At 56.8% G+C, this 9,022-nt stretch overlaps 1 protein-coding gene across 3 annotated transcripts in view; it reads left to right on the top strand.

Annotated features, from left to right (window-relative positions):
* The window catches only part of Disp3 (dispatched RND transporter family member 3), a 43,842-nt gene that overhangs the window by 557 nt on the left and 34,263 nt on the right, over positions 1-9,022 (top strand). Inside the window, exon 1 of one of the 3 annotated variants that reach the window (XM_010628127.2) lies at positions 138-4,678. The exons of the other annotated variants lie outside the window; for them this stretch is intronic. The gene's annotated coding sequence lies outside the window, so the exon portion shown is untranslated. Of the gene's footprint in view, positions 1-137; positions 4,679-9,022 lie in introns of those variants that run through there. 3 annotated transcript variants of the gene reach the window in all.

Below are 9,022 nucleotides of genomic sequence, written 5' to 3'. Positions count from 1 at the left end.
GGAGCTTCGCGGGTGTCAGAGCCCTTAGCTTGGCCCCCCGGGTCGGGCCCCAGCTCGCGCCAACTCCCGGCGGGGTCAGAGCAGCTTCGTTGTGCCCGGGCGACTTTGATGCCCCGAAACCGCCAGGCTTCCGATCCCCGCCCCGCCCCCCGCAGATCTGGGCGGTTGGACGTCTAGATCCTTAAAAGTTGAGCGCCAGTCTGAATCGTCCCCCGAGGGCTGTCGGCCCGCTTGAGCGGAGGGAGGGGACGGGAAAGGTTAATGATTCCCTTCTCCACCAGCTCCTACCCTAGCACGTTCGTGCTTTCTGCGGGACATTTCCTGGGTTCTGCGGCCCAATGGACCTGGCTGCTGGTACAGCCTGCTGAGCGCGCGGGAGCTCTGGGACCCCGGCAGGCGACAGAAGCTGAGCTCAGGAGGGTCCTCAGGCCCTGCCGAGAACGCGATGGGGTGAAGGTGGGATGGAAGCGGCGGCGTCCAGGGTTGGGAGATGAATCCCAGCAAGGGCCGCGCTGTCCCGAGCGCCAGTGCTGCCTCTGGGAGAACTTTTCCCAACTCCCCCGGGGAGGCCCGCAGACGGCTAGGAAGGCGCCTTCTTGGCCTGGCGTACACTCTCTGCTCCTCCGCCCGGCGCCAGCTTCCCGCGATCCCCTCTGAGGCTTGGCCCAGGTCCCCAGCCACTGTGCGTTGGGTCAGCACCGCGAAGAGATCATGGAGCCGCCTCAGCGCAGAGCGGGTGGTGCTGGCGCCAAGCGACCCAAGCACACACAGACCTACAGTGCACGCGTACTCACATCCATCTACGTGCGCGCGCGTACCCCATCTACAGACACTCGCAAACATTCCACACACATATTCATAGTCCACTCGCGCAAAATACACACCCACCCACCGCCCGCAGGCGCACAGACCCCAGATTCCCTGGCTCACAGACACACACAGATCTTCCCAATGGACGGACCCGGGAAGCATCTCATGCCAGGTCCTCCTGAGGCTGCTGCCCAGACACACCAAGGAAGCCCCAGACTCTAGAGCACTCCCCCGATTCCCACGACTCAGAACACTCAGGTTTCAGGGCATAGGCACACGTGTGCACTCGTGTGAACACGCGCGCGTGCGTGCACGCGCACGCACAGAGTCCTACTCCTAAGGGACAAGCAGCCAGACAGACGCCCAGGAAAGAGCTCCTCCAAGGCATCTGCCCGAAGGAGGGAGGAGACTGGCTCCAAGCAGCTCAGGGCAGGCGCCCAGCATGGCAGGCAGGCGCCTGTCTCGTCCTGTTTGAGGCTCATTTTGCCCGGCTCCCTGCCCCTATGTCTACGACTCAAACCCATTCTGGACACATCTCCTCCCACCAGGGTCTGCATCCTTTGCTTGGGCTATCTCCATTTCCCTGCTGTCCCCCCACCCAGGTGTCTTTCATCCTTCTCCCCTTTGCGTGGTCTTTCTGGTCTACCTCTCCAGTTCTTCTGTCCTCTCCCATCTCTTCTGTCCCCAGTTTCCCTTAGCCTGTATCTGGCCTTCTTCACCCTGATGCTAGCGCATCTGAGCCCAGGGCAGCTGACTTCATTCTTCCCTACTTGCCTGTTTGGCTGCAGACTTGACAGCTTCATTCCTGTCTCTGGCACTCTGACCCTTCCTGGCACATGGCCTCAGCAGCTTCGGCCTCCCTTCCCAGGGAATCTTCTGGGGCTGGATGCCCCAGAGCCCCACAGTCTCTCCAAGGGACCTGGAACTGGAGGAAGAGGGTTGTGGGACACCGCAAGCCCCAGCCCTGGGAGATGTGGCCCTTTGAAGAATCTGGTGCCCATGCCATGGCTTGGCCTTTGACACTCTGCTGCTGTTGCCCTGAAGTCCAGAACACAGGTAGAAAGAGGCATTGTCCTGGTAGGGGAAGGACCACAGGTTTCCAGTGCACCCTTGGGCAGACTACTTCCCTTTCTTGTGTGTAAAAGGACAGGCCTGGCTGAGTGGACCTGTGAGGTCTCTTTTGGACCCCAATAATCTGAAACGTTGACTCTAGTGAGTTTTTTGCGGGGGCGGGGCTGAAGATCACGGTTGTAACCCTGCAGGTTATGGTACCTACCATTTCCCTTAGAGAACCCTTCTCTGCTAGAGGCATCCTGAATCCTACGTGAGGGTTGTTCAGATGATTTTCTTAAAAGGACCAGAAATGTTGAATAATTTTCCTAGGGTTACACTGCTGCAGTGCAGTCTCCATGGAGGTAGCCAGTGTCTTCTGCCTGAACCACCGACTCCACTGGTAGCTGCTTGGTAGTAAGGAATGAATGAGGAGTGGAGACTTAAACTCAGATCTCTGGAGTCCCAGGTCCTTAGGGTCACGACTTAAGCCCTTTCCTCTGACAGTTTAGACATGCTTCCTGGTCTCTCCAGCCGCTTCACTGTGCCTGGTCATTCAAAGGCAGATGAGGTTGTCTGAGAGAAGGACAGACTCAGCTGGCTAGACATGGCCCCAGAGAAGGACTGACAGAGAGCAGATTAGGGGGAAGGGCCTTAGCAATCCGCGCAAGCCCCTAAGGCTCGGCCAAGCAGACTGCACATGGGCAGGGGATCCGTGCTAGGGGAGAAGACAACTCTGACCGCAGTTTGGCCTATTGGCTTCTTCTCACTGCCTCACGACCTGGGGGCGGCACAGGTGGCCTCTGCAGACCAGCAAAGTGAGATGCCAAGAGCAGAGGTGGTTTCCTGAAGGGAATCGCCAGCCCATCGTGACAATAGGCACCCCAAAATTGGTGGTGGTGATGACGGCGGTTGTGGTCCATAGTGACAATACTATTATGGGCACAGATGATGACGTTACCATTGTTTTAATGGAAAGCTCAGTGATTTGGCTCCCTTCCCCCTCTTTAAAGTGGTTTCCTCACCTGCACCCATTTGTACCCTCCCCTTACCCAAATGTGGAGAAGCAGGTGCTGTCAGTGAGGCAGCAGGGTCCGACCGTCTGTCCTTCTAGGCAAGGAGGAGGGCTTTGCCATTTGGAGTCCTCCTCCCCACTCCCCCCACAAAAAAGCATATCTCCTGCCAGAGGAGCCAGGAGAGGTGTCAAAGTCTGTCAAAACACCCTTCCAAGCTGGATCCCAAAGCGCCGGGACCCAGGGAAAAGAAATAAAGAGAGCAGTGTCGGCCCGAAATAGAACGGTGCGCCCGGGCACAGGTACGCACGGCTTCCACAAGCCGCGTCTCGCGGGCAGACAGTGCAGCTCACGCTCCAGTTGCTTGACAAAGGCCAGAGGCAGGGACGCCGCTGCCAGGACCAGTCCGGAAGGCAGCAGAGTCTCCCCAGTGAGCTCATTCCCTGCCGGGCCACCAGGAGACCAGATAGCTGTGGCCCCAGGGTGGCGAATACCGGTCTGCATTGGTCCAAGCTCTGTGGGAAGGCTGATGGCCTCCGTCCCCTTCCTCGTGGTTGAGCACCTACCGTGTGTTGTGTGCTAGGCACTCACTCACTTGTGCCTTGCAGCCTATGCAATGGCATAAGAATGGTCACCCTCGTGGAGTGCGTGGGAAAACAGGGTTCAGAGGAGGGAAGACACTTGCCTGAGGTCACACAGCTGATTGAAGCAAAAGCCCCCCTTTTGCCTAGTACCCTGCTTTGTTTCTAGCTGTTTGTTTGTTTTGCGTCAGGAAACCATTATGTGACATTATTTAAAGGATGCTCACTCCTCTGCCAGAGAAGTTTGAGGAATGGTGCTGTCACCCGAGTTTGTCTCTCCATGGCTGGGCCCAGGCACCTCACCTCTGCATCTCAAGCTCTGCCCTCCACCCTGAGAGCCTCGCCTGTCTCCTGGGGCCCCTCATTGTGAACCTTGAAATATAACTCTGATGGCGTCAGAGCTATGAGATGCTTCTGCAGATGGGGAGATCATTCAGAGAGGCCGAGTGAGTTGGCCAGCATCACACAGCGTGTTGGGGCCGGAGTTGGGGCTCAGAATCCCAGCGTGTGCTTTCTCCAGTGTGTACCATGTGTCCAGTTGGCGCCAGTGAAGGGGCTGGACCGGTGCAGGTGGGAGGCCTCTGACCTCCCCAATGCTGTCGCTGCCCCTGCTGAGGTCCTCTCCTCCACATCCCCTCTGGCATGAATCCCAGGCCCCCCACTTAGTCACCATGATGCTCAGTAACCGTAGCAGACATTGGCATCACTCCACAACCTCCCCAAAGGAGGCAGGGTGTTTTTATTCCTTTTCACCATGGGCGGGACCGAGGCTAGAGAGATGGAGTCACCTGCCCAAGGTCACACGGCTAGTAAAGGGCAGGTGGAGCCCCAGCCAGCAGGTTCAGCCTAGGCTCGAGGAAGGGAGAGGCAGGGAACCAACGCCAAGGGGGTGGAGGAGCGACGGGCAGCTCCTATTCACATTACGCCTCCAGTCTCATCACGCGCTGCCTTGGGCGCCAGCAGCATCTGTGTCTCTGCCAAATCCTGGAAGGAAGAAAGCCGGGGCAGCGGTCTGGGAGCAGCCTCCGGTGGGAAGGCATTCCTGAAGCTCTGAATGTGGAAATGTCTGTCGCAGAGCCAGGGAGAGAAGCCGCTAGGGACAGTGTCGCTGTCTTTGGCCCCGCGGGCCCTTTGGTTCCATCATCTCACCTCCTCCCTTCGGTTCTTCCTTCCCAGAGAACCAGCCTGGGCCGCTGGCAGTTTGGCACTGGCTGCTGATGTCAGGTGAGGGTTTTGGTGTGTGTGGCAAGCGAGGCGATTGAGAACGGGGAGCTGGCGGGGACAGTGGAACAATTTGGATGTGCGTAGACGCTCAGGTGCCATCCGGGTCCCTTAGAGAGGCAGAACTGAGGCGCGATGACTTGGGAGACGGTGACAGGACCTTTAAGCTCATCTTCCAGAAAAGGTCTTCTCTTTAGTTTCCCATCCAAGCGTCAGCCTGAGCAGCCCGGCTGTGTGCCAGGAGCGGGACATGGAGAAGCGGAAACGTCTCCGTCACTATCGTAGCAGAGCCCCTCTCCCGACACCGCGCCTCTCACCCCACGAGCCACGGTGATAGCTGACAAGTGGTGGCTCACCTCAGTCCCCTGCTGCAAGTGGACTGGGACCCAGGTGATTTCTGGGGCCTGCAGGAACACGATCCAGGGAAGTGGTGACCCCAGGGCTGGGAGGGGCATTTCCCATGGGCAGGGGCCCTGCTACAGTTAGGTGCACTACTTCTCTTTGTGTCTTGGCGGCAAAGGGGGCTGTGATGGGGAAGGCTCAGTCCCGCCCTGCCATCTGCTCAAGGCGTCCAACACACACTGGCACCCGGACAGTGCAGCCTTTGCCAAAGCTTGTTAAGAGAGGACACGCGCCTGCCAGTGGGAAGCCGTTCCTGTCGTGGAGGAGAAGGTGCCGATCTCTGCTCTCGCAGAAGCAGCTTATGCAGAGCTCAGGATGGAAGGCAGTGCCCAGCGGTCCTTCCAGGATGTCCCAGCTGCCCTGGAGGGAATCTCATGTGCTTTGCCTTGGGAGCTCTGTGGAGAGTGCCCCTAGTGAAAGGCGATAGTAATGGTCCACACCTTTTGAATGTTGGCTGCCCAGGCTTAGGGTCTTGGAGATATTATCACTCTTCATCCTTCCCTCTGCCCGGCAAGGGGGCGGCTTTCTCGTCCCCATCGCAAGGCTGGGGAATGTGAGGCGCAGACAAAGAGCTGGCCGGACAGGGGTCAAACCCAATCAAAAGGCCGCAATGTCATGAACGCCACGTGTTGGCCTTAATGTTAACTCGGTTTGCATCTTAAAGGATGAATATCACTGAAGCTGGAAGAGCATCTGAATCTTTCAGTAATCTGAATAATTTGCATGAGAGGACTTGGGCTCCATCCTGGGTGACAGGGTGATGGGGACTGGCCATTTTCTTCCTGACTGGCGAGCAACCAAAGAGATCATCATCTGTCCGATGTCCAGATGTGGGCAGCATCTGGCAGACTGGCAGGGCTTTTCTGGCTTCCGCCCAGATGTTTCCCCTTTTCATCTCTTGTAGACACAGCTGGGACTTGCATCCCTGTGGATGTGGCTGCATGTGGGAAATTCCTGGTTGAAAAGTATTTGCTGGTTTTAAAACATCACCTCGAGACCTCACAAAGGCAGGATGTTGGTTTTGGTTTCTCCCTGCAATCCAGACCTGAAAGACCTTAGACTTAAGGCAGAAAGAAATTGGGCTTTGGAAAATTATCAGCCAGCAGGGGAGATGACCCCTCCTGGTCTGGCTGGGATCAAGCATTGAGGCTGAATGCTATTCCCTGTGAGGCTGCCTGACTTTTCCACCAGGATCTCCCAGAGACTCAGAGCAAATGATCCCAGAGTAGCAGAGCCGGAAATCTGTGCTGAACAGAGACATGCCAGCCAAGAGGCATTTGTGGGCATTAATGAGCTTGAAATGGATCTGGGGTGCAAAGTTCACAGAACCTTCAGGAAGAAGAGTCAAGATATCACACAATCAAGACTAGGATGACTGAACAGAGCAACAATTCTTATTTTACATAGCAACACCCACAAGTGAATGAAGTAAGGCAGTAGGTGGGTGGCTGGGTGAATGAATGCAATGGGTGCCTAGGTGATCAGAGGGATGGGAGGATGGGTAGTTAGATGGGGTGGATGCATGGAAGGATAGATTGATAAATCTGTGAATGAATGGGGCTGATGGACTTGAAAGTCAGGACTTTGAATTGGCAATGGCCTGTCCCCAAGTCCTGACAAAGGAAAAGCCTTGTTCTTGTCCCAGCCCCACAGTCTTGAGAGTGTCCCCCACCCCGAAGAAGCTGAGGATCTCTCCTGCCCTTTAGCGGAGGTCCTGGGTATGAGAAGCTTGGGGAGGGGGAGCTTCGGCTGGATTAATGAGAGTCCCGGGGGTGTCCCCTCCTGAAGGGACATGGGGAAGAGGCAGCCGAGCCGGGCCTGGGGTGATGAGAAAGGCTGCCCCTGCTTAGTTCCTGCTCTCCTTCCTTCCTGGGGCCCACGGTCCCACCAGAGCTGTGTCGAGGCTGTGACCAGGTTGCTTCGGGGCCCAATGCCCAGGGTGGGTGTACTCATGTGTACGGTGGCAGTCGGGAGGGCTGACTGGAGGACTGAGCGTTTTCAAACATGTAAGATTCAAATAAACCTAATCTAGTGAGAAGAGTACTGAGCTTATCACAAGTCAAGTTCAAATAAATCTTTGACTTGTTCAGCCTCGGTTTTCTTGTTTGCAAACTGGAAATCATCCTAGGAGCAGAAATCCTAAGTGAAAAGGGCTGCAAGCTGGAAGTGTCTGCCGAGCTGCACTATCTATCATTCAGCCCCCTGGGATGGAAGGATCACAGGCAGGAGGAGAAATGGCTCTGGCTTGGGGACACAGGGCCTGAGGCCACCTCTGCTGTCTCTGCACTGACTCCCTCATCTGGCACTGGCCTTCCTAGTACTGCAGAGTGTCGGGTTCACCCATTTCTCAGAGGGAGAGGGCTTTACCCTAAGGTTCTCCCTGCGGGGCCAGGGTGGTACCCTGCACAGGTTTGCGTAGGGTGCGCATTAGGCTCCTTTTTATCTCATAGCTGCCAGCTTCCCCTCCAGCATCTCTCTAGGAGATGGGGGCCAAGAGAGTTGCAACATCCTGGGGCCATAGACCGTGGGCTGGGTGGGATGAGGAATGAAGGAGGGATTTCAGTCCCTGAGGTCCTTCCCAGAGCGAGGAAGTGGCAGGTGTCCCCTTGCGGTGTCGCGGGGTAGCTGGTGGCACCCTGCACAATGCTATTGGCTACTTAGCTGTTTCTGCTACAGCAGGACCCTGCATGCTTCACCCTCAGCACCTAGTAGCTCCTGTACAGGGACGATGAGGGATACCTTCCCGGCATCCAGCTCCCTTTCCTCTGCTAGAGGATTTGGAGAACAACTCTTCCTGCCAACCATCTGGCAGGTGGAACAACCGCCCACCCAGAGATGCTAAGGGACTCATTCTAGGTCGCACAGCAGGCTGCTGGCAGAGCAGGTCCCCACTCCTTGCCCCTGGGCCACTTCTGCTGTCCCAGCACCCGTCTGCTTCTTTCATATCCCTTGCTTCTGAGCTGGGAGCTCACAGGCAGAGCTGGCTGGAGCCAGAGATTCAAGGCGAATTGTTTTACATATTTGCTAATCGGGTCTCCAAGAGAGAGCAGGGCCCTGAGCTCATCAGCCAGGAAGGAATCCAATTTGGCTTTTATAGCCATGGTTATTGGTCATATATAGTGAGATCTTTTTGTTTTTTATTAACCCAGCAATCTAGGGGCTGGGAGCCGGACTGGCTGCTGGGCCCCATGGATCCCCTGGGCTCCACAGCTACAGTCTCCAGCCCCTCATGGAGTTCGGGTCCAGGCCAGGATGTGGGACTGAGGGTGGGGAGGCGGGGTGGCCTAGAGGATTTGGCTAAAGCGCGCAGGGCCGGAGGGTTTTCAGGAACTTTCTGACCCTTCAGGCCAGGCACATGTGGGAGCCTGGTCGTTCCCGGATTCTGTATTCATTGCTGGTTTTATTAAGCTTTTATTGTCCTTTTTCTCTGTGATGTGGAGGCTGCTCCAAGAGTCCAGGAGCCTGATGGGCCTGGGCCTCAAAGCCTATGCTGTGCAGGCTGGGATGGGAGGTGCTAGAGATGCCTTTAGCCGCAGAGCACAGTGGGTAAAAGGATGGGCCCTGACTCTGGCCTTCAAGTGCTCTGGCCCAGCTCCACCCAGGCCAGCTGCCTTGAAGAACTGAGGCTGGATCCTGGACGACCCGAGTCAGTAAAGCACCTAGCATGTGCGGGTGCACAGTAGGGCTCAGGGAAAGCTTTCTGCTCAAGCCCCTTGCACCCTTGAGCCTTCAACCAGGAAGAGCTGCTTGGCAGTTCTAGGTGGCCTGTTTGTGTCGCCCTCCCTAGTCACATGGCCTGGTTCCCGGCCCCCGTTGCCATCATTTCTCTGCCTCTGTGGCTGGAGGAGTGAGCCCTGGCCACTTCTCAGAGCCTGAGTCTGTCCCCAGAGCTCCCAGAGGCACCTGTGAGCCCCTGCGGTGGGGGGGTTGGATATGTCACCAGCT

This window comes from Fukomys damarensis, unplaced genomic scaffold (genome assembly GCF_012274545.1).
Source record: "Fukomys damarensis isolate Sample0158 unplaced genomic scaffold, DMR_v1.0_HiC HiC_scaffold_23, whole genome shotgun sequence".
Lineage (NCBI taxonomy): Eukaryota > Metazoa > Chordata > Mammalia > Rodentia > Bathyergidae > Fukomys > Fukomys damarensis.
Note: the sequence above shows the minus strand (reverse complement) of the source record. Positions and strands in the feature narration are given on the sequence as shown.